This window comes from Anser brachyrhynchus, assembly GCF_964034855.1.
Source record: "Anser brachyrhynchus genome assembly, chromosome: 4".
Classification (NCBI taxonomy): Eukaryota; Metazoa; Chordata; class Aves; order Anseriformes; family Anatidae; genus Anser; species Anser brachyrhynchus.
Genome location: NC_137698.1, coordinates 3,687,606 through 3,707,506, shown reverse-complemented (window position 1 = coordinate 3,707,506; position 19,901 = coordinate 3,687,606). Strand labels below are relative to the sequence as shown.

Below are 19,901 nucleotides of genomic sequence, written 5' to 3'. Positions count from 1 at the left end.
TGGTTCCAAGGCACCAGTGTCGTGTTATGCTTCTCTAAAACAGGATGAGTGACCTCCTGAGACCTTGTCACAGTATGCAAGTTTTCCTAGGTGACTCTGGCGAATAGATAACCTGTTGTGTCAGGTCCTCGGTAAGCTCTCATGTCTGAACAGAGCCAAGGTCTGTGTACCCTTCCTGGCTATGTGAAGAGATGATCCTTGTGCTGTGGATGGCATTCTGTGCTGCATTCCAGGAATGTGGCCGGTCTTGACAGCTGTCACATATCACAGATATCCACCGAGCTGTTCCTATGAAGCAGCAAGAAGCATACAATAAAATATCCATAACTCATTCACTTTAATGTGATCTAATAAAATGTGCCGTTTCATAAGGCGGAGGAAAAACTTCCCAACAAACAAACTAATCAGCACAGAACTGGGCAGGAAAATTAATGCTAAAAATGACTGAAACTGGTCAGAATGAAAATCCCTATTCTTCACTAAACTATATGGCTGAGATGTATCCCTCTCTGTCCCTCTCTGGAAATTGTTGTGTCTTGGTCTTATTGCCATTCTTCTACGGAAGATATAGTAAAATCAGCAGCTGGTCTTCTACTGTAATAATGCACTTGGAATCAAAATGTGCCAGAAAGATTGCAATGCAATACAGAGTGTTCTGACCAAATGTATTTTTGTAGGACCATTCTGCAGTGTTTTCTGTACTGATCTTGTTCTTCTGGTTTCAGAAATGGAGTTTTTCAAGCTATGACAAAACATAATTCTCAGCCTTTAGGTAACTAGGAAATTAGGGAAGAAAAAATCCCCAGCTCATTTTAATTACGTGGGAATTGCTGTACTCCCCCCTTTTTTATTTCTTTTCCTGTAGCAAGTATGGCATACTGCTCGGGGGAAATCGTCTTTGAATTACTTTTACCACAATCCAAAATCATGCACAATTTAGAGAAAGCAATAGCTGAACAGCAGTCCACATTGTAATGGCAAAGGAAAAGACATAAAATGCAGTCAAAGATATCAGTGAAGGCACCGCTGCCAACTGTGAAGAGCACCTGGCTAGGTATTAAAGGACACAAATACGATCCCCTTACTGAGCAGTATTTTATAGACTGGAGTTCACAGCCAAAGAAAACAGCTTTTGGAGCTTTTAGGTGTCCATAAACAGCTAGATAAACACTGGGAGCCAGAACAAGGGATAAACAAGGCAGCTGAGTATCAGCTTGCCACATTGCCTTTTGGAGCTCCCCAAATGTCCAACTGAACTTAGAGTATATTTACTCTTCAGGGTTGCCATTGCTTTCCATGATTCCTGGAGGTGGTGTCCCTAAGGTTGGAGAGAGGGTCAATGAAGCAATGTCATGATATAAACTCAAGCTGTGTCCTGTCATCTGCATAATTGCTGGGATTGCATCGTTGACCATATTTCATGCGAGTTGGCAGTGACTCCTAGCCTGTAGTCAGGTGGGGGTTTGGAAGAAGAGCTGTACCTATGGTCCCTGATCTCCCTCTTGTAGTGGCTGCCAGCATTCAAAGCATTGCAAACAGGTTTCATAAACAAATCTCATTAAATGTTTTTAGACAGAGGAAGGCACATAGCCGTAAATAGAAAATTGATAAGTGGGCAACCGTTAAAAATAGCTCATTAAGAAATGGCAAGTGGAGAAATAATACGAATATGATAGCATAAAGAATATTCTACACACATACTCGAAGCTGTTAGCGGTTGCCAAAAACTCTGATGAAGTGAATGAAGAGCAAATGGGTTGTATTTCAAACACATACCATTACACTGAGCAACAGTAACATTTTATTGCTTCAGTCACATTTTTTGACTGAAGTAATAAAATTTGTAAAATATAAAGAAAAACACAGGATTTATCTATCCCTCCAGTCCTGTTCCCTCCCCCCACCTTTCCTTATTTCAAATTCAAACCAGATCTCATGGTTAAAAGTATGACACTCAGGTTATGGAGATGTTTAAAAATTGCTTGACAGATTCAAAGAAACATGCAGTTCTGTACACAACCAGAGTAATAAGAAATATTTTTCCACATGAATTTTAGGATTATGGCTTATGCTTGGTGAAGCTAGAGAATAAACTAGTACGGAGCTGGTTTCAGCTGCAGGTCCCACAAAGATGTGAGAGCATCTTTGGTCTTGTCCACTAGAAGTAGCCAGGGGGATAAAGAGCAAGGCGCACACAGCTGGTCGCCTGTTAAAACTTTTTGGTCTGTATTTTGATTTTGGCTTGTATTTTACTCGGGTTATTACAAATGACTACATTAAATTACCTTATTCAAACTGAGCTCCTTTGCAGATATTGCTGTATGCCATTGCCTCGTAAAATGGAAACTACTTTTCTGGATGTAGTCATGTATTACCCATAAACAATTATGTAGTCTTCTGTTTGAAAATCCATGTGTTTTAAAATAGCAGAGAATCTGCAATGTATTCCAAAACTGTGGACAAGTCTCAGAGTATTAGGTTGTCTGTATGCTTGTATTTTCCTTCGTGGCTAAGCGTTATTCCATTGTTGATGAACGTTGAAATAACAACCGATCTCGTAGTGCATGTAATTATAACTTATGTGCATTTGATTTCTGTTGTCCGTGGACAAAACTTTTATACAGTCTTGCATGTGTTCATTAACCTTTCTCTGCTGCTGCTGTTTTGTCTGAAATCTTGGTGCAAAATAAATCACTGACACTGCCTAGTTTTCCCTAAAGTCTCCTTGCACTTGGATGGGGACAGAGTCCAACATGGAGTGTATGGTCTGGAGCTCCTACTAAGATGAAAATTGTACCTAACACACTCTCCTTCTCATTATTACTCTGAACTAAAAATAAACATAAAATACAACTAAGATCCTTTGTTCTGTAGGTTCTTCCTTCAGGTCTTTTCCCAGGGATGGTGACCAGGCCGCTGCATCGGTGCTTGCATGCACCATGTTCTCTGTTGGTTGGGATATGAAGCGCTCGGTCTTGTGGCAGGGGTGCATGCAGTTAACAACTGGGTGCTGCCTCTAGTTTAGGTGCCAGGGACATATGCTGTGACAGGAGGCTCCCAGAACGTATTAGTGAAGTCCTAAGTAGCCACAAATTTGTTTAAAATTAGCTTGTATTTACAGAGTGCCTTACAACCCTTGAGACTAGCTAACCTCTGTGGTTTACTGAGGTGTTGTCCTGATTTGGCTCTGAGATGCAAGAACTTGCTCAATCCCAACCTAAGAGGAAGCTTTTGTGTTGGGGCTGGGGTTGAGGCATCAGTGTCTTGTCCTTTCTCCTTGACTACAGCTTTGTAACTGAAGTGTTCAGCTATGTAATCTATATTGATACAGTGGTATAACAGAGAGGCTAGGCTAATGAAGGATCGATAGAGAGCATCATAACCATTGCAATAAGCATGAACAAATTTGATGTGAAATTACCTATATATACACCTCTCTTAATTTCCACTAAAAAGCTTTGGCAGCAGCACTAAACACATGAGCCAGATCCATGGAGGTTTTCACTTGCTGCTCTGTTGCTGACTCCCTGTTGTTCTCTGTTGAAACTCAGGAATTACTTTGTATTTTATTTGCATGCCGACATAATGTTAGGGTTTTTTGTTTGTTTGTTTGTTTTGTTTTACTCAGATCAGTGGTGATCTTGAAATGTGTATCTTAATGCGTGTAACTGTGTGTGCAGCCAAAAAAGAGTATGTGAAAACTCCTTGCAGATGCCCTGTGACTTCATTCACACTTCAGTGATTAATTGAAATGGGTAATTCTTTTAGAAAGGTAGTATATGTTTTCCTTGTTAATCTAAGTGCTAATCTGTGTTCCTTTGACAACTTAATAAGCAAAGGGGTTATGCTGTGGTTGTAAACCAGACAAACCATAAACAGACCACTACCTAATGAAATTCCACTTCTATTCATTTTGCTGTCTTTCAGACCAAACTAGCGCGCATCTCTTTCTTGCTTTGAAGTGTAGCATTTGTTGCACATCTGACAGTATTTCTCTCCAACTGGCAAGAGTGTTTCATAACTTCATTTCATTTTGAAGCTGCAAATATTTGGATTTATGAAGGAAATTTGAATTTGAGCAATTCAGAGTACAGTGTGGAAGATAAATTTTATTTTCCTTTTTTTTTTAAGTACTTTTTTTTTCTTCTATGCTAGTGCTTGTATTATGAAGGTTTTACAAAAGGGATTGCTACTACCTTGGCTTGTACAAGGTCCTTTCAAAGAAAGGAGTGATCCCTGCCTGTTTTTCAAAAGAATGAGTGTACTTACACTGCAAAAAAAAAATTAAAAAAATTGTTTTTTACATCCTGAGCTGCCTTAATAAGACACCTCAGCCCAGGGTATTCCCTGTTGTGTTTGCCACTCCATCCATGGCTACCTGATGCTAAACAGGTAGAACTCAAATTTTATTTATATATATATATATATATATATATACATACACACACACGTATATTTGCTTTTGAGATTCTGCTAGCACTGAGTGGAGCCCAGGGATCTAACTTATCAGCCTTGAGCTCACTGCAAGAGCTGTGAACCTGCAGCTAAAACTGAGGGGTCCCAACCTGAAGACGTCTCAGCCGTCTTTCCTGAGCATGCTATGTAATGCAAAATACTTGCATGGTGCAACTCTGTGCCCTGTGAATATGTTGGTTCTTCTTCCTTTGTGAACTAATTAATAATTAAAGGGAGATTTGCTCAAGCACTCTCTGAATTTACACGCTTACAGAGAGCCCGCCCCTACAAACGGTAGATCAGTAGGATTCAAGTCAGGCTCTTAAACTTTATCAAGGAGAAGCAAATTGTGACCAGCGAAGGATCAAACTGTCTTGATCTCAGATTTTCAATATGAGGTGGACTTTGAGTGAAGCCTGTGGCAACTATAAGAAGGCAACAGTCAGTAATTATAAAGAGATAAAGAGAATATCTCTTTATGTGTGAATATCACTCACAAAGAGAATATTAATTTATGGTGCTCACAGGAGAGGCATCTGCAGGGAGATGTATTTTTCAGCAGGGAAGGCTATTTGTAAACAATTTCAAAGATGCACTTCTGCATCAGCAATGCCTATCTTTCTGAGATTTTCTTTTTATTTTCCTTGTATTTTAAACAACCCATTTATTTTGTCCACCGTAAGGAAAATGCCTGCAACATCTATTTGCTGTGTGTCATTATGTGGCATCATTGTGCTGGGATAATTTGTCTTCCGTGACACTGAACGCTTCTCTCTGCCCTGCAAACACCTGGTGCTTTCATACTTCTTTGAAACACAAAAGTGCTGTTTTCAGCTGCATCTGCTCACATGAAGTTAACTTCTGCAAGTACCTCTTCCACTTTCTTGAATTGCATTTGTATTTCCAGGTATTTGGATTCTGGGGGACACTAAGCTTCTTCCAGGTGCTCCTGTTTTTAACCCCTTAATCCACAATTTGCTTTCTTTCATTGATAAATGCATATTTCTGTTGGCTTTGCAGAGTGATTTACATGGTCTGCTCTGGAGGGCCTGTGGGTGGAGGCTGGTCCTGGGCTGGTGTACACAAGCAGGGCTGTGAGCAGGAGGTTTGCCTCCTCGCTTGCCCAGCCTGGCGTGCCCCAGCTCTCCCACCTCTGCCATGGGGCTGGGAGCCCGGCTGCCTGTCGCAGGGTGCAGTGAGATGGTGATCTCCTGTGTGTCTCTGGGCTAAACCATTGTCATTGCCGGGTTGTGTTTTCCTTGGAGCAGCCCTGCTGCTTTTTCTGATGCTGGGGTCTCTTTGGCCAGTAATTGGTAGGGCTGGGGGTTACCTGCTCCTCAGCCAGGGCAGTTGTCTTGTTAGTGCTATGTCTGCATCAGTTAAATCAGGCTGCTCCTGAAATGCACTGCTAATAAAAGGAGGAGTGCAGCATTGAGGGTATGGAAAATGCGTGCTTATATAGTGATTATATTTCAGTCTACACATGCGTGCCTTTAGGATCAGGACCTGCAGCGCAACTCATGTAATTCATAAAGAATACTTTAGGATTCAGCTACGAGAAAAACATGTTCTGCTAGAATAAATGCTTGCCATGACAATTGTTGGCATAGCTAAGTAGTCCCCTGTTCATAATAGCAGTATCCTGTCCCTTTACAGCATCCAATTAAATAGAAGTAAAGCGATCCCTCTATTACCGCGTCGTAATCTGATGAACTGAATAGTAGAGTCATGTCTATTTTCAGAAGCTTTGTTGCTAAAAACAGATCATTGCGCTGTGGACTGCTTTAGCCTTTCCCAAAGTGACAGCATTTCGTTAGAAATAGCTTGCTGAGCCCTCCTCCCTGGCTCCCCATTGTAGTGCCCTGGTGTGAGAAAGCAGACAGCTGGGGGAGCCGGGTGTTTTGAAGGTTACAATCACAGCAGTTTCGTAAGCGCTTAATTTCAGTTCTCTCCTGGCTGCGCCGGGGACAGGTGCGGTCTGGTTCTGATTTCACTGGTCTTAATTTCTTATCTGACCTGGTAGTCAATCAAGGGCATGAGAGAGGAGCGAGAGAGAGCGGGAGAGGAACAGCCTGAGACAGGCGGACAGCGAGAGCGCGGCGCTGAGCATCTGCCTTTGGTCACCCAGGAGCCGGCAGAGCTGCCTGTCATTCAGCGAGGCTCTGTGTACCGACGCTGCCCTGTGCAAAATGGATTTCTGAGTGTTAACCATCGTGTTCTCCTCTTCCAAAGGGTCTTCTGTAGGATTTCATTTGCAGAGCACAGAGGGCAATATCTAGGGTAATTCCAGGGCTTAGTGGCTGTGATCTTTTGTCAACTCTACTTGTGAGTGAAATTAAACTTGGTATGAGCACCCACAATCTGAGCTTGTGCAACACAATTCCCGGCCAATGAGTGAAAAATCATAAACCTGACAAGTATTTATGATGGAAAAGAATGAGATGTCATATTATGACAGGAATATATTCATTAAACCTATCAATTTCACAGAAACCAAGAATTCCCTCTTCAGTAAAAGGCTTTGAGTAGGTTTATAAAGTCAGCTACTCTTTTATGAGATGCAACTCTTTCATGCTAAAGCACAGTATGTTTACATTCAGGTCAGTGTTTTCCAAGGGAAGAAGTTACAAAAACAGCTAAGTTAATGGGATGTTACAGTAGCCGCCCTGTTTTTGAGAGGATATTGGATAATATCTGTATCAGCTTATTGCAGCAGGGGACATACCTGTTAAATATGTATGAAAATGATCCGCCTGGCATGGTAAACCTGCTGCCCAGCTCGCTGCCTGGGAAGGAGTCCTGGCTTCTCTCTTCCAGAGGCCCTGCCTTTCAGGAATCAGTTTATCATGCTGTGGTCACAGCCTCGTGAGGTAAACTTTATAACCGGTGGGATTTGGACCAATATTTGACAAGATGGATGCAGGGCGAGAGGTGGCTTGGTGGTCTCTGTGACCTAACGCGCTAATGCGGACAGGCAGGTAAGATGCACCAAGGGGGGAAAAAAAGGATCGGAGTGGGAGCAAAGTTCACCCCTCTTTGTACCAGGTGAATGTCAGGAACCTCTGTCCAAGTATAACTGGGCTGGTGTTGCAGGCTGGGCTGGTGCCTGCTGCTGCCAGAGGGGAGCCCGCTCTGTTCCCAGCCCAGTGGGTGGTAAAGCTGCCTGGTGCAGGCGTCCAGTCCCTTGCATCTTCCCTGCTGGTGGCAGTATGCAGTGGAGGAAGCTTTGCTCTCCTTTCACTGCCCTGGCTCCACCTGCTCCTGAGAGTTCCGAAATGGGCTGTTTTGTTGTTATTGTCATTATTTTTCTTGTTAGAGAGCATTGAAAATGCCTTTTTATGAGTTAAATGATGCTTGTAATCCATGGGCTAAGGCAGTTTTCAGGGAGCCAATGCTCATTTTTGCCCCAGCATACTTGCAGATGCAATACAGATACCAGTTTTTAGGTATGCTGGTTCTTGTTTCTTAGATAACCGTAAACTATCCCACACGTAGTCTAGGAGTGTAAAGGATGAAAAAAGCATGGATATAGGGGCTGAGGAGAGATGGAGGCTTTTACTGCTTAAAACTACTACCATCTAGTTTCCTTCAGCAGACACCTACTGAGTGCCAGAGAAGCATGGATTGGTTTTGAAAGGTGTATGTACTTTGTGGCAACACTTCATGGATTTTCACATGCAATACCTGTAAAATATAACAAATAATCTGGACAAGGTTGCGTGTGTGGCATTTGTTTTAAGACTCCACATTCAGAAAGTCACTGTGTACCTCTAATATTTTAACAAAATACACATTTAAACCTATTTCGTCATTTGAGTGAAATAAAACCTGCCCAGTATAACTAAGAATGTTAACTCCTAGATGCATCTGCTTACAAACAACCTCAGCTTTATTTGAAGCATTAGTGCTAAATACCCTTTCAGTATAATTCATTCACCAGTATCATAAAGAAATGTGATGTCTCAAAAATGTAAAATTACAGATGATTGAGAAATTGTAGTTAAACCTGTGAAAATCTATTTTTTAAAGTGGAGTTAAAAATCTGTTGTGCTAATGTATCTTTTTTCACTTAAAAATAATTGAAACTTTTAGCTGTAGACCAAATGTAAAGCTCTCGAGACAGGAGAAGTTGCATTGTGAGAGAGCTGAGTCTAATAAGTGTTAATTCTCCCTGTATGACATTAGTTTTGGTTGCCCATGGGCCATATTTAGTTTGATCTATGGGAACATTCATGTTTCTTATCCAGTCGCACAAAAAGTATGACCGTGTGCTTCCAGAAGTAATCAGGATCTTGGTCCTCCATATGGTTACTCCTTGAAGTACAAATCTGTTGTCACCCTTACATCGTCCTTACAGGGTGGAGAGATCAAAATGCAAACCCCTATCTGTTCCCCAGTTCCTGAACTTTTTGAAGGCTGGCAGTAACGCAGCTTCATGTTCAATGAGGTGGTCGCTGGATAGCCCAGGTAGCAGTGACAAAGTCCATCACAGCTTACAAATGTAATTCGGTTCAAAGTCTTCAGCCAGGTGAGCTTGGAAAGAGAGACCAAGCATTAGCGATCAGGGAACAGAGGGAAATGTGTGATCCCTGCTCAAGGGACCCGCTCAGCTGGGGTCAAATTAACCTGTGAGGCCACGAGGGCACGTGTGGTGGAGGTGAGTGAGGATGGCAGGCATCCTTCTACTTCCCAGCAGGGAGAGCGCTCCTCCCAACAGCTTTCTGCTACCTACGGGGCATCCCTGCTCTTTCCTCTTGTGATACCTTGTGGAAGATGACACAAGGAAGCTATTTGTAAAAGCCACTACTAATGAGCAGAGGGCTGGTGAGTAAAGGGCCTACTTGCTGTCCATGCCAAGACCTTGAAACAAGCTGTTGGGGTGGACTTGTGCTGCAGTCGTTCTTCGGAAAAAGTCTAAAGCACTGCAGCAGCTCCTTCCACAGCCAGATGGCTTTAGAAGAACCCTAATTTAAATATATATATGTATCTTTAAAGCCTTTTCTAGAGGGCAAGCTCTGCCTACCTCCAGGGCTTGCCAAGAGCTGAAGGGTATTTCTCCATGTGCCAGACCCACTTTGGGAGACAGGTGCAACATCTCTGAGCCTGGGGAACGTGTAACCACCCAGTTGGTTATCACCAAAAGGTGGCAGCGTGTACATCTGCTTTTCCATATAGCCCATGCTGCTATACATAGTTAACACCAGATAGCTGAGATTTAGGTGCAGCGGGAGCGGGGCAGCAGCAATTGAGGCTAGACTGAATAACGACAGCATGTCCACGTTTGCTTTGTCTTGATGTTGTTCAACCCAAGCGAGGATAAACAGGCAGACAAACAGATTAATGCTACTGATGGGCTGCGAGAAGCTGCCCACATCTATATTTCATCTCCTTGTGATGGCCTCAGGCTCATCCCTAGGTCAGGGCACTTCCACGCCTGGGGACTCAAAGTCCGGGACTACGCGTGTGAGGCTGCCCAGAAACCAGGGTGCAGGTAGTGCTGTGCCATGAAATGCAAAGCAAAGCTCTGAAGTTAGGCCTGACATTAAATACAGCTCATGCGCACCCCGATGCAAGTAGATCTCCTCTCTTCCACAGCGAGCCTCCACAGAGAAAAAATAAATAAAAAATGCAGCCATAGATTTCTGTTTTAGCTTTGCCACAAACCATTCTCCATGTGGTAAAACGTCTGAGTGTCTTTAGCTTTTGCCTCATTTTTGGTTATCATATGAAATAAAAAAATATTTAGCCAGCTTGAGTGAATTCTTTTATCTCTCCTTAGAGGATAAACTTTTGTCAGAGTCTCTTAATGTTTTTCCTTTGGAGAAATATTTGGTAAGATTGCTCTGTTGCCCTTTTAATTTCCTTCTACCTTTTTCTGAACTGCTCTGTTGCCCCAAGGTAACACGTTAATTAAATTAGGATGAAAACTTTATGTTTCAGTGCAGAAAAAGAATTGGGCATGTTTGTTTGTTCTATGAAGGATTTTTTTTTTTTTAATCCTGCAAGACCCTTCTGAAGTGCAACATTGCAAGCAACGCTTCATACATGGGGGGCTGATTTTTTAGTTCTGTTAAAATTAATATCTTCAGCTGTAGAGGACGGAAGCTGGAGTTTGCCTCAAAGTCTCTCGTAGAGCAGTTTACCTGAAGAGAAGACCCAGTACTGGGGGGTTAAAGTGTACCTTCCTGCCTTGCTTGAAACATCAGGAACAATCCCTGTTAACTGTGTATCCACATACTCAGATTGGCCCTTAGGATTTTATGCATATACTCAATTATTTTCTGTTTCTGAATTTTTCTTTTTCCATGTGACTCGTAGCAGCCTTTTGCAGCTCTGTGCTGCTACCAAAAAGGCCCCACCAACACTTTACCGCCAAGAAAATTAGTCAAAGGTGGAGCTGCGTTTGAAAATAACAAGATGTGCTCATGTTTGATTGCTTTTGCCATGTGTTTACAGGATCAATGTAAAATTTTCCAAATGCTGAATATCACAAGTGGAATCCTGTTGACGAATATTATAGATTTTATCTCTGTGTCACAGTGGTACGAACATAAATAATTGACAAGAACACTGCTTGTTGAGAAGGGAGTTGTCATAGCTTTGGAGGTCCCCTGGGTTTCCTAGAGTGGTACAGAATCTGTCCCTGGAACAATGAAGTTCAATTATGGTTTTTGGGTAATGCTTCTGGTTTTGACTATTACATAATACAGGCTGGACTTTGGAGCAGCGCTGAGTGATGATTTTGCTCCTGCAAGTCAGGTATGAAATTGTAAGTATTGATCAAAAGAATTTCTGTACTTAAAACCAAACAAATTAATCCAAAATCAAAGGAACAAAACAAACAAACAAAAAAGGATGCACACACACCAAAAGAAAACCAAAACCCAAAAAACCAAAAACACTAGAACAGTTTGTAACTAAAAAGAGTCTCAAAAATATCTGTGTAATATAACACATTTGTAGACAGTATTTCCTGAGGGAAAGGGTTACTTTAGCTTAGAACTTAATGTATTCAGGTTTTGCTCATTTTAAATATCTATTCTAATTTTACTGCATGATTTAAACAACTGGCTTTACTATTTCATTGACTATTTTTATCAGAACATGCAAGGTTTGTGGCAAAACATAACAGCAAATGCGCAATGTGTAAAAACGCATTTTCTTGCTAAGTTTGTGATCTTTTTGGCTTGACTTTTGAAAAATCAGTTTTTGCATCACTATGGTACTGCAATAAATACTTGTACTTGGGAGTATATTGTCTGTTTGAAAGCAGATGCTGAAATGTAAATATCAGAACTTGTGGCAAAATTCAATAGAAATTTTTTTTTGATGGTTTTGAAATATTTTCTCCTGTGTTTCAGGATCTCGCCTATATTACAGTTCATCCAAGGTAATGTGCAATATTTATGTGCCTTGTAATTTTTACATATAAGTAGAAAGGAATCAAAATGATAATAGGAAACACACATTATGATATTAAGGGAGTGAAAAATTTAAGGCAAAATCTGGAAAAAAGTGTAGATTTTTTGTACTGACATTTCATTTTTAAACCATTATTTAAAGAACGATGGAAAAGAGGAATTCTTGTTGCAATTGTTCAATTTATTGGCTCAAGGTATCTGCAGGAATGTCAAAATTCCTGATGTTTCTTATTAATGACTTTGGAATTATATCCCTGACTCAGCTTCTTGCAAAGCTGTAGGAAACGTACCCAGAAATTTCCCTTTTCCTGGAAAAAATGAGCAACCTTAACTGCACCACGATGACAGAGGTTGCTGTACTTGAACATGCTAAGCTCTCCTGGCAAGGACAGAAGGCTACTTCACCTTTTCTTTTTTTTTTTTTTTTGGCAGCTCCCCCAGTTTCAGCTGTTTGTATTCAGCTGAAAGGTGGGAGAGATGCTCAGCTACTCCACTGTTATCCCCCTCACTCTGTCAGTCCCCTATTTAGTTTAAAATATCCTTAATAGCATATATCTGTTGCTCAGGTAGACAACCTCCAGATTTCATTCAGAACCTGTCCACAATGTGAAACCTTTAAGCCCCAAGCTTATTTTGCTCCATCAGGCTCTAAGCGATCTCTGCTTTCCACACAGAAGAAAATCCCATGAGATCAAGCGTGCGTGTGGGAAATCCCTGCTCCCTCCCAGGCTTTGAGCTGCTTCTCCTCTAACCCCATACCCAGTGATCACAGAAAGCATATACCCCTGCTTTTGGGGGGAGCATAGAGGAGCAACACCTACCCAGAGGCAGAAAATGCATATTTATGGAGTGTCTTCAGGAGTTCGTATGGGTCAGTCCACCACATCGATGTCTCTCTCCTCTGCTTGGTCTACTTGCTGTGCTACCTGCAGTACCCTCACAAAAATGAGGGTGGGGGGAAGCCAAGAGCTCTGCAGTGCCTGGAGGCTCATTCAGTACTTGCTGGGTTCCTGTGTGTCCGTATAGATCTATATGAGTGCTATAGGGAGTGTTATATGGTTGTGCATATTGACACATATTGTCTAAGCAGCAGAGGCATCACTGAGAGAGTTTTCAGTCCTGTCAGGTACCTGACACAGCCTGCATGGTACAGTCCCCTCAGATGCTGGGTACTTTCCAGGATTCATTTGGGTTGGTTTGTTGTAGGTCATAGTCTTTATTAATGTGGGTCCGATTAAGTTGACCTAATCTTCGTATATTTTACAAAACGCTATTCTAAGTATGTGGACATTTGGCTCTATTCAAGTATTCTGGTGAATCATGGGGTGTACTATGAAACTTTCTGGAAGAGCCCTGTTTGCCAGGAATGAGACACATCTTTTTAGAGGATGAAGAGAGCAACCAGGCAGTGCACCTGGAGTGCTGGAGTGGCAGATAAAGTTTGAGTGCTTTTACTTATGCAGCAAAAGCCCTTCAGGCACATCCTCTCTCTCTCTCTCTCTCTCTCTCTTTTTTTTTTTTTTTTTTTTTTTGGAATCATCACTTGGTTCTGAGTTAGTGAGTTTTGGAAAACCTGTCTCAAGTGCTCCGAAACGGTATTCAGTGCTCTGGAAAATGCCCAGAGCAATTAGGGAATATCTCAGGAGCAACAGGCTAACGCTCTCCAAAACATCACATTTTTAATTCTTTCCATGATTTTTAGTAGCTTCTACAATTTCGTTTTAGAGCCCTTAAGACAAAAATCTCTTCTTGCATAATGCGGCATCTGCTACATCACGATAGCAGACAGCAATCCGACCTGCGAGAAATACTTTCCATTTCTGCTATAAATATAGCTTTCCCCGTGTAAATCAATTTGCAGTTGCTCCAGTGAGTCTGTAAAAAGCCGCTCCTGCACCGAGTCCGAGGGCACCGCTGCAAGCATCCTGCCTGCAGAGGGTGGCTGAAAAGCCCACCTGTTGGGGCGAGCGCTGAAAAAAGCTGACGGATGTCAGCGTGACTGCTTCGTGCCGATGCCCTCACGTATGCACCCGCTCATAGCCCGTGCGCCGTCCTTTCCTGCCACGCAGCCGGCATCGGAGGGAGGTTGAGGCTTTTCTGCCCTATTAACTTTGGCATGTTTGCTTTGCTTTTATCTCCCAGTCTCCTCTCCCCAGTAGCAACTGCCTTGCCCTCAGTCCGGAGGATGGCCCCATGACTCCTTTGTTTAACTGCTGTTATAAGCTGCCGCACAAATTGCTTGGCGGAGGGTGATTTGTAGTGACAAGGCTTGAACCTTATCCCCGGAGATTCACCAGATACCTCTGCAATGCTCTGCGTCTCTCAGGACGGGGAATAGGAAGCCCAGCTCCCGCTTTGAGCCTGATCTTGCATCACCCCAGCTATTGCATAAGAGTTTAGCTGAGATGCAGTGGCATGTGCTCCTGCTCCTGGCCGCGTTAACGCGGCTCTGCTCGCTCACGGGAGGTGAGCTGAGCCGGTCCCTCCTTCCCGTTATTCCGGATCAGTGCACAGATGGTGATATGCACACATCCTTTAAAAATTACACTGGTAGATCAGGTCAACAAAAGAGATGCCCTTTTAAAGTCTTTTCAGATGAAATGAGTAATTTGCTTAGGAAGAATGTGTGGGATGAAAATTAGTCGTGCGTATGCCCTGAAGTGTCACAGTCTAACTCACATAATTTACAATTACTGAGAAAATGGCAGAGTAATAGGTTGGAAAAGTGTTTTAGCTGTATCTTCTTTTCTTTTAAAACTCCTTTGCTTTTAAATTTCAGGTTTTGCTTCTTTTTATTTCTCACATTTTTTCACTGATCCTGTGATGTGTTAATTTTCTGTTGTAGATTTGTTGCTGTTCCCAAGCTTGTCTGATTTCTACCTCACATTTCAACTTCTGATAAAGATTGCATCATCTGGTTTAATCCTTTAGTACTCTAAAATTTTCTTTGGGTGATCCATCTTGCATTGTCTTTTTAAATTGCACCTGAATCCTGTTTTCCCTGATAGAGCTACAACAACATACTTTTCTTTCCCATCATTTCATAAGGTCCAGTAGTTCTGTAGTTGCTGGCTCCTCATCCTCTCAAGCCTTCAAACAGTAACATAGATGTCCTCTCCCTCTTCATATTTCTGTTGCAGAAACACCAGCTTACTGAGCTGAAGAGTGTGAGCATGTGGACTTGCTTGGCAGACGTGGTTTCGTTTGGTCAACCAGCTGCAGAACCACCAAGCGTGGTTTCTGCTACTCTGAGGGTGGTTGTGGGGAGAAGCTGGTGGAAGGTCTACAGGTGGATTTGGGGTATTGAGATGCTCCCCGAGCCACTAAGTGCAACCTCCTGTCAACCCATGACTAAATCCTAGAGACTGGTTCAGCCTCTCCTGCCTGAGAGAGTAAGAGCACAAATGAAGGCAATCTCTCCTAGCCATTGTATAACCGCCTCTTTCTTTGCTGCTCTGTGTAAGCTGGAGCCAGGAACAAGTGGGTTCAGAAAGGGAAGGTTGAAGGTGTTGGTTGTTTTCCTACCTTGTGATCTTGAAGTATGAGCAGAGCTGTCTTGGTGTTGATATAGTGGAGGACACAAAGGGGCTGTCCATACTTTCTGTGTCTCCTTCACCCCATCCTTCAGGAAATGGGTTACTCCTTTGGCTTTCACTGATCCATGGAACAATTCACGGGTTCGTGAGTCAGTTGTTAAAGCTCGTGGCAGGCTTATGGTCTCAGGACTAAAAGTCTAAGAGAAATAAGAGGCTAATGCCTTTGAATTCAGAGGCTCCCTTACAGACTTTCACGCACAGTTTGTTATACTTAAAACAATCTATGTGAATACTAAGACTTATGCATGGACTTTGAGTCTAAAGTAATTCAATTTACTTTGAGAACATAGCTACATTTCCTGTACAGTACAATTATCCTTCATTCTGTCTCTCTCACACGTACAGTACTTTCAACACATGCAGCATAGCCTTAAAGTTGGAGCACTGGACTCCCCTGCAATACTTTGTCTTCACTAAGGAAATGGAGCATCCAGCTGAGTGGCCAAACTAATTCCTGTACATCCAGAGAATGAGAGTCTGGCCTTGGACATGACTTGTAATTTATTTGTACTCTTTGTCAACTTATCAGTTATTTGTATTACATGAGTGCTTAAAAGATCAAAAAAAAAAAAAAGAGAGAGAATTGCCTTAGAGTACTAAATACCATACACATAAAACTGAAACAGTTCCTACCTCATTCCTACCCACAATAATTTTATGGTGCAACTTCAGCTTCTGTTGAAAACTGGGAATACTGAGAAATCATTTGTAGGATGGATATATCATCACATTACATGCTGTGCACAGATTTCCTCTTGCACCAGGGACATTTAAGATGTTGCATTTACTGCATTTGTTACAATGCCTTTAAAACATCTTTACTGCAAAAGTTGGAAGAAGTTTTTCTTTATGTATTAAGTGTCACAAAATCACCAGCACAAAAGCACAGATGTTCTGTGGCTGACACACAGGGGCTTGGGAGTGCTTGTTTCTGCATCAAGATATTGTCTAAATAGATAAAATAGCTAAACATTTTTTTTTTTCTCTGCCAGAGATCTAAAGAGATGAATGACAGGTCTTATAATAATGGTAAATGTGCTTGGGGCAATGTAGAGGCCAAAGACCATGACCCTGCATTGGTAGAACACTGTTTTCTGGGAGAATCTTAAGAATTTTGAGTAGATTCAAACATGCATGGGAACATTCAGGATGGTTTCAGCTTTTTTCTTTTTTTATAAATATTTCAGAATGCCCCTGTGACACATCTAGTCCTGTGTGAAAAAATCTAAGGGAATGTATTTCAGAGTTGTGTCTCGAGTGTTTATAATGACTATTGTGAGGTTGCAAACACCCAAAAAAGCACTAGGATCTAATTGTGCTAGTTGCTTTATAGGCAACTAACAAAGAAGGAAAATCCTGCTCTGGGTCTATGAACGGATCTGCACATCACAGAGGGTGAAATAGGTGGAATAAAATGATGGACATGAAAAAGACTGGCAGCTGCCTTGCGGATTGAACTTTCCAGGTAGAACTTACGGGCACAGCAGGAAAAAGGCACTGAAACGTGTGTGTGATGAAGAAAGTGAATATAAATTAGGTGACATCGACACGTCCTTCTCTCTGAGGGTTTGCTGATATTTCAAAGGGACCTGCAGTTTTCTTGGAGGTTTGGAGGAGAACAGAATCAACATCAGTGGACTCTGAGCTGAGCCAGGTCTGCAACCGAGGTCTATTTAACACAAGCAAGCTGTCAGCAACTTGATCACATCATCAAAGCTGATATAAATATACCACGATGACTGAGTCGTTTGGCGTCTGAAAAGTATCACGAAAGGGGATTTACCAGTCACAGGGATAGAAGAGAGTACCCACAGCAGTTGGGCGGTTAACGGTTGGACGTGATGATCTGAGAGGTCTTTTCCAACCTAAATGATTCTGTGATTCTATGTCCTTCTGAATGGGGGCATAAAATTCATAACTGAAAAGGGGAATAGCCAAGAAAAATGGCATTCATATAGAAACAGAAGTGCACTCAAATGTATGCAACATAGGGAATAACACCTAGAACACATCAGAAAATTGTTTTTTATTATTATTATTATTTTATAATCAGGTTAATATTTTAGCTTAAGTATGAACTTCTAGAAACCTCTGCAATTCCTCTTTGAAGAACGACCACTGATTTTTTTTGCCCAGTTAAACTTTAATCAAGCTATTTAATTACCATCATTATAGAACAGTACTGATAACTCTACAGTACATTATTTATTTCCTCTGAGGACAAGTAAGTCTTTCTAGCAATGTGCAAGATTTTAAAATGCTTATCTTACCTATATATTCGTACATGTTGATACCCCATACTGTCTCACTGGTCACTGAAGTCAGTGGAAGTTCTTTCACTGATACCACTGGATATTGAGTGGAAGCTTAAAATACTATGGAAGGCCTGATCCTGTCATTGCAGTGCATTACAAAGTATACAGGAACGTAACATAATGTAGGCTAGTGCAGAATTGGGATGAGAGGTAACAATTTCCCAAATTCATGAGTAAAAATCAATAAATTAATGGAACATACTTTTTAAAACTGTGTTAAATTATTTCATTTTGAAAAAATATTTGGATAGTTTTGGAATGAAGTAAAAAAACATATGTTCTTTTGTCCCTTCAGATAAATTTTTGGTTTAAATTTATATATCTTGTTAAGTGCTTTATATTTTGAGGGAATGTAATCTTTTATCTGCTTGTAGTGATTAATATAGTACTTGAATATTTTCCTCTTCAGAGTGCCATGACGCTTACTGTCCCTCTGCATATTGTATTTCTGAGCACAGCAGGGTTGTAATGGAGGAGCACATTAAGGTAGTTTTAGGTCTGTCTTGTCTTAACCATGTCTGTAAGCAAGCCCTACAGCAGAGAAGGTCGGTCAACATGCCTGGTTATTATCTTCTTCAAAGACTTCAGCACTTGACTCTTTCCTTGTTTGTGAGGAGTAAAAAGCCACAAAAAAAAGCATCTTTTATCACAGGCAAAGCAGAGGGAAACTTTGTGTCTTCCTGTACTTTTATAATCTGCCTCGAACTCTACAAGCCCTTGATTGCTCCATCCTGTACTCGGGGAGCGGTGGGACCAGGGGGGTTGCTGGATTTGCTGTGTGATGGAGACATGGTCCCTCCGTGAGGCAGGGTGATGTCAGTCTCCAGGGGACAGGCGGCTCTGGCAGTCCTGTTGAGGAGTGGGGTGTCCACAATGATGAAGTGATGGTCTGCAGCACCTGAGGACAAGCCAGCTGGCTGCTGGGCGTGCTGGCAAGCATTGTGTCCGCTCCCTTCCACAACGATGCTCACAGGCTGTGAGCTAGGGTAGTTTCTTGCTGAAAGCTGGCTATTTTTTTTCCTGAATAAATTACGTACATCTTCTGAAGTTCTGCATAAGAATGTCTCTATTTATCTGCAGGCAGATTGACATAAACTGCATCTTGGGTAAGTTCAGCAGTTATTCACACTTGCTGGTGTCAAATTAATTTTTGTCTGTCCAGAGCAGAAAGAGAGAACATGAGGACTATTCGCAGGACTTGGCGATGGTGGCGATATGTGTCGTCAGTCGGCTCCATGGGTGCAATTGTTGAGTGGGTTTCTGGACCTCAAGCTGAGTGTTTAATCATCCCTGAAACTTTCTGCGTAAACAATGGCCTGGGATCATTTGCTTGATGCTAATATTTCTATTACATGTCATTACTCCGAGTATTGTCAGATTGGACCAGGCTCAGCCACGTTTGCTGTTGGAGTTTTTAGTGTTTGTTTAAAAAGGACTATTCTGGAGGCGCTCGAGCCTGTTATCATTTTCATCTGCACACATTACTTTCAATGACTGTAATGGGAAATACGGAGAGGGAACAGATTGCCTAAGAATGCTTGTCTTTAAAGAAATTAGTTTGATAAATGATCTGACTGAGACTGGTCAGAAAGACAGCAGAAGAGAGACTTATCTGGGAAGAGGTACTGCAGTGCCCATTCAGGTTTCCTTCACATGGGAAAAGGTGTAGACCTCTCTGTCTCTACAGCACTTCCTTTTCCTTTTTCTTTTTTCTTTTTTTTTTTTTTTCTTTCTGCCATTGATTTAAGTGTTTGGTGCCTTTGGAGCAATTGGTATTATCCTCTGCATTTAACGGGTGGGGAGACGGCGGCAGGAAGCTTCAGCAGTTCTCCAGATAGAGAAATGTTAGGGTCTTATCTGAGGAATTTCTGGTTCTTGTTCCATCCATTGACTGCTGCAGTATTCGTCACCGGGCTGCATGGGCATCCCAAGCTACATAGAGGTTCTGCAGATGCCGTAAATCTTGAGAGAATTCAACCCAAAAGGGCTCCAGCTACCGTGGCCATTTCCAAAGCCCATACTACGATGCAGATCTCACATCAGATGTCTCATGTCACTGTGAGCTGTTGTTTCCATAGGAAACTATTGAAAATTAGTGAGATTTTGCACAAATA

The 19,901-nt window shown here is 41.9% G+C and overlaps 1 protein-coding gene across 5 annotated transcripts in view; it reads left to right on the top strand.

Moving 5' to 3' along the window:
* LOC308194837 (uncharacterized protein) overlaps window positions 1-19,901 on the top strand; it is a 562,652-nt gene that overhangs the window by 71,070 nt on the left and 471,681 nt on the right. For 2 of the 5 annotated variants that reach the window (XR_013950911.1, XR_013950912.1), the window contains one exon: window positions 1-2,845. The exons of 2 other annotated variants lie outside the window; for them this stretch is intronic. The gene's annotated coding sequence lies outside the window, so the exon portion shown is untranslated. Of the gene's footprint in view, window positions 2,846-15,016; window positions 16,226-19,901 lie in introns of those variants that run through there. One more of the 5 variants, XR_013950910.1, reaches the window with a different exon arrangement.